Genomic DNA, 6,000 nt, shown 5'->3' with positions numbered 1-6,000 from the left:
GCAAGACATAGAAACTTACGGGGGCAAGATCAGAATAATCACTTGCAGAAAAGTTGCACTACTAAACAGTAGGCAGGGCACGGGCCACGGATCACAGCTTAAATTTACAGTTTTGAGTCAATGGCGCTGGCAACAAATTCAAGTGAGCAGATCACACTCTGTGGATGTTGGAATGATATTCTGCCCGACAAATAGCTTCTGTGTATGAGTTAAATCCATGTGATGTTTTGCATCGATGAGACAGGGATCCATTTAACTGGTTAATGGTTATCTGATGGGACTTGCTAAAGGTTTGAATTGGATTTATTGCCCATTTGAGGTTGTGTTACAAGCCCTGGCGGGTAGTAAATCATACGGACAGGTGGTGGTTTCTACAGTCCATGACCCTCTCTTGCCTCTATAATGAACAGAAAATTTCCACTGTGGTGCTGCTGTTTGCAAAAAGCGTATGACGTCAGTGATGTATGTTTCATTCATCAGAATACTGTATACAGAGTGGTTTAAAAACAGGCAAAGCCCTGCTCTCCAAAACCATCAATTGGCATAACATTGAGCTAGCTCTCATTTTTATACACCACTAGACCTTGTATAGACAAAGTTCACATCATTCAACATGCAGTAAATCCTAAAACATGCATCTCTATACAGTAAATAGAAGTCCAGGGTGAAATCTATGCTTGGTGACTGGGGCTTCAATATTTTTTAAAGGTTAAGGCCTCTAAATTCATAATTCACAAATGAGCAGTGGTAATAGTGTTACTTGTCTTAGCAGGCACCAGTAGAAATAAAACTAGAAACTGAATGCATGAGATACTAAAGAATTTTGATGTACTTATGTCAAAGGTGACATCCACACACTAATACCTTTTCATTTGAAAACACATTCATTTTGCTGTGTTTACGCCTCTCATTTTCTTGCCCCAGAAATAGAGACCTATCAAAACTCTCTCTAGTATGCATACTTTGGAAAATGAAAATGTTAGAAACTGAGTTGAGTTTTCAAACAAAAATTCATTAGTGTGGGCATGGCCTTAGATATACAGAACATCCAAATTCGCAAGAACATATCTCATGTATTAATTTCCTCAAATTAAACAGTTTCTAGTTTTATTATTACGGGTTCTTGCTAGGGCAAGTATCACTATTACGGTTGCTCAAATGTTGGGTTAGGGATCTTCAGAATCAAAATTTGGCATTTAACTCGCCCTGCACCGTTTGTGCTACGGACATGAATGATACCTCAAATCATTTGGCTTATTATGGTGAGGTGTGCTATTATTTTTCTAAGTGATCTGATGTAAGATCTTCCCTGGCAGGCCATAAAAAGGGTGGAAAAAAATCCCCTAGATGTACAAAAAATGAGTATGTCAAACCATATCTAGGTACCACAATATCAGCAAGACTTGGGAGTGGTGCAAAAACACATTTAAACACAACCACAGACCAAAGTCCTGGCAACAACCCACAGCACTCTATTATCATGGCGACGAGATCTGCATGGGCTACCACCACTCTCCAGAAAATAAGTTGAGTTTAATATTAGGCTTTCAAGGTCATGCTGAGGTGTTCTCCGCACTAAAAGCAAAGTTTCCTTTTCAAGCTTACATTCTGATGAAACCTACTTCTCAAATCTATTCACAACACATATAGGTCAAGGTGTAGTTTTTCCATTATGTTCTGCTTGCCTTGACTTATTACTTATTACAATTGTTGCTAGAATTTCAAAGTTTTCAATTGTTATACTTGATAATTAATTATGCATAGATATTCATACATACATTGAAAACGCTTTCTCAGTCCAGTCAGACTCTGATTGGAGTCTCAAATCTTCACCTTTCTCAAATCTGATTGGCGGACTTCTACAGGATTTCCAAGAGCATAGTTTGCGCTGGTCCGGGTTCACAAGGTTCCATGTTGATAAAATGAGCGCTTTTGAGGACTAAATAATCACAGAATTTGTCCAAGTTTGCCAGGTTAGTCACATCAACTCTTTTAAAGATATTCAGCCTTTGGTTTGAGGCACGTAGCAGAAAGTAAAGTGGATATCCATGCGCAGAGCTGTGTATTCTGCTTTGTTTACTCAGTTATGTCTGTGAAATACTCTGTGATGAGGTTCTGTGCTGTACTTACACTCACTACACATTTTCAGCTATTTTCCTGTGTGTTTTCTGTGCAATCGCTCGAGGAGACTTGTGCACCATTATATAAATTATTTATTTTCCCATGCCGGTCTTTTATTATGGTATGAGCCGTCTGTGGAAACTAATATACTGTTAAAATGTATAACATGGAGTCACTCAAATATGTTGCTTGAAGTTGCTTTGGATAAATGCACCTGCCAAATGAACCTATGTAAATGTACCATGGTCTTTTGAACATGTATCATGGCAAAAACATATATATCTTCTTTTTTGTTTTTTTTCACTTATACATCCTTGATGTACCTTGGAGTACCATATAAATACCATGGAACATAAATATGGTAATCATTACCATAGTATATATCAAAATACAATTGTATTTTCTTATATCATCGCTGCCACAGCATGTTCGTTTTTTGTTGTTGTTTTTTTTCAAGGATAAAAATGACCATAATCTAATGGATCTGTAGGAAAGTATTTAAGTATTTCAGTCAGTGGAACATGGGCACTGGCATCCAATGATGTCTTGCCTGGCTTTCAAGTTTTCCAAGCTTGCCAGCTTTCTCCTCATCTCAGACCAGATCTGGGCCTGAAAAGGTTTTTTCAACAAAAGACATGACAAACAGAGCCTGAACTCTGTCTCACCCCCTCCACTCTCTTTGCGCTGGTATGCCTTGAGTGTACAGAGAGATGTATAATAGGTGCTCGAGTGAATAGCTCTTTGACCCCCCATGCCGCTGACAGTCTGTGTGTGTCTGTTTGCCTGAATATGTGTGCGTTGAACTACGGTTGCACTCAGTCTCTGTCATACAACAAGTTCACACACTCCCTTCCCCTTTGCTGCATTTTAAATAAAGGGCATCAGGAGAGACCAACGACCTGTCAAAATCTCCTCAAAGCCACATGCGGACGAGCTGCGACAAACTGTAAAAGGCAACACTGCCCCCACCAGGAGTCTGAATACACTGCAGCTCAGAGTAAACCGACAATCTTTCAGTAACAAAGATTCTGTTTTGCTGCAGGCAGTAGATTATCAGCTCTATGCTATGAACACGTACAATCTGTAAGTGGTAGGATAAAAGGATGAGCAGTGTATTAGCTCAGTGTCAGCGTAGCAATATGTCACTGTCGTGTGTAAAGAGTGTTGGATTGTGATAGAGAAAGCTGAGAATATAAAGTAAAAGTTCTTGTGATATTATTTCTAACTAAACTGAGATTGAAGAACATGGGGTTCATAAGGCTCTTACTTTTGGTCCACTGAACCATAATATAGCAGTTTGCGGGATAATGTTATGTTAATGTTAAAGTTAACGACTAGGCAGCACCAATAGCATGTCCCCCAGACCAGCTGTTTGGCTTCAAAAAGTACGAAGAATTCCTCTGACTCTCATTCAGTTTAAAAGACACTGAATATTCAGTATATCAACCCAGTATAGCAACCTGTGGGCAAAGCCCTTTTGGAGCATAAAACAAGTTCTGAGAGTCTGGGCAGATTCCCCACCAAATGTCTACACAAACTGGCAACACAGCAATGAGTATACAGATATTGAAACGTATGCTGGCTGCTGACAATGATGACAAAGACGAAGATGATGAAGAACCCAAGTGCAGTTTATTTATAAACGTGAACCAAAAAACCCTAACTAGAAACGTGAAACATAAATCATAAACGTGAACTTGACTATAACCTGACTAGACTTGACTTGACTATGGCTTGACAAACACATACAATCACATTCAATACTCGACAACCAGACAATGCAAACATGAGGGCTTAAATACAAGACATGGGAGAACATAAACCAATGAACAAACAGAACTGATAACAAGATAATTAAACAATAAACCAATGAAAACATGACACATGAACATGGAGGGAAAACAGAAATCACATGACAAGGGAAACAGGAACACATGACATGAAACAGGAACTAGAATTTCAAAATAAAAGACATGAATCAACAGAATACACATGACATATCCCCCCCACTAAGGGGTGGCTCCTGACACCCCAACACATACACAAAACACATAAAACATGACATAATTCAAAGTTCTGTAGGGAGCGGGGGGGGGTGTCTTGAGGCGTGGGGCGTGGCGTGGCGAGAAAGGGTGAGGGGCATGGACCAGGGCAAAGTCTGTGGGGGGTGAAGCCATGAGAGGCTCGAGGGGTGGAGCCATGGAAGGTGGAGCCGTGAGAGGCTCGAGGGGCGGAGCCATGGAAGGTGGAGCCCGGAGGGCCAGGGTGGAGCCGATGGCAGGGAGGACCAAGGCGGTGCTGGAGGCTCGAAGGAGCAAGGCGGATCTGAGGGATCGGAAAACTGAGGTGGAGCCGGTGGGACTGAGGACCAAGGTGGAGCCGTAGGGAAGGAGGTCCCCAGTGAAGCTGACAGATCGGAGGGACGAGGTGCAGCCAGAGGATCGGAGAGCCAAAGCGAAGCCAGGTGACCGACAGACCAAGGGGGAGCCTGAGGGACGAGGGACCCCGGCACAGCCAACAGGCTGAAGGACCGTAGTGGAGCTGAGGGAACGCCGAGCTGAGGCAATGTCGAGGGACCGACAGGCCAAGGCGAAGTCCAGGGCTCGGAGGGTCCAGGCGGGATTGGAGGGCCAAAAGTTCCCCTTGCCTGCTCAGGAGAACTAAGGGTGGGTATAAGGGTGGGAACCATCTCCAGGTCCCACTGCTCAGGTGTCGCTGTGACGTGGCATGGAGCAGGCTGAGGCGTCGCTGTGACGTGGCATGGAGCAGGCTGAGGCGTCGCTGTGACGTGGCATGGAGCAGGCTGAGGCGTCGCTGTGACGTGGCATGGAGCAGGCTGAGGCGTCGCTGTGACGTGGAACTCTGGCTCGGCGGCGGCCATGACGTGGAACTCTGGCTCGGCGGCGGCCATGACGTGGAACTCTGGCTCGGGATCCGCCTCCCCCACAGTGAACGGGGAACCAATGAACCGTAGGGCGAGGTCGATATATTGAGCCAGGCTGAGGGAAGTGCGACCGCCAGGCATTAAAAAAGAAATGGACTCATTCAGTCCAAATCTAAAACAGTCTTTGAGGGCAACCTCATTAAAGTCCACCTGGCTGGCTAGACCGCAGAAGTCCTCAACATAGTCCTCCAGGGGACGATTCCCCTGACGTAGGCGCAGAAGCCGAACTGCTGGGTTCATGGTTGGTCGAGTATTCTGTAACATATGCTGGCTGCTGACAATGATGACAAAGACGAAGATGACGATGACGTGAAGATGAAGAACCCAAGTGCAGTTTATTTATAAACGTGAACCAAAAAACCCTAACTAGAAATGTGAAACATAAATCATAAACATGAACTTGACCATAACCTGGCTTGACTATGGCTTGACAAACACATACAATCACATTCAATACTCAACAACCAGAAATTGCAAACATGAGGGCTTAAATACAAGACATGGGAGAACATAAACAAAAAACAAACAGAACTGATAACAAGATAATTAAACAATAAACCAATGAAAACATGACACATGAACATGGAAGGAAAACAGAAATCACATGACAAGGGAAACAGGAACACATGACATGAAACAGGAACTAGAATTTCAAAATAAAAGACATGAATCAACAGAATACACATGACAGATATAAATACCTGAGATCTTACTTTTTTATCACATGTGCCACCACAACTCTATCAGTAGGGCTCAAGTACCCCTTAATAGACACCAAACCAGAAATGTGTTCTTTTTAACTTATATTATACTAGATAATATTTAGTATTATTATCAGTAATATTCAAGTGGCCATTATTACAATAATTTACTTTCATAATAATAAAAAAAAAAACCAAGTGATTCTTTGGGTGACAAACCAACACAACAAGTCA

The sequence above is a fragment of the Myxocyprinus asiaticus genome, chromosome 27 (assembly GCF_019703515.2).
Source record: "Myxocyprinus asiaticus isolate MX2 ecotype Aquarium Trade chromosome 27, UBuf_Myxa_2, whole genome shotgun sequence".
In the NCBI taxonomy this organism is placed as follows: Eukaryota; Metazoa; Chordata; class Actinopteri; order Cypriniformes; family Catostomidae; genus Myxocyprinus; species Myxocyprinus asiaticus.
This window is presented reverse-complemented; position numbering follows the sequence as displayed.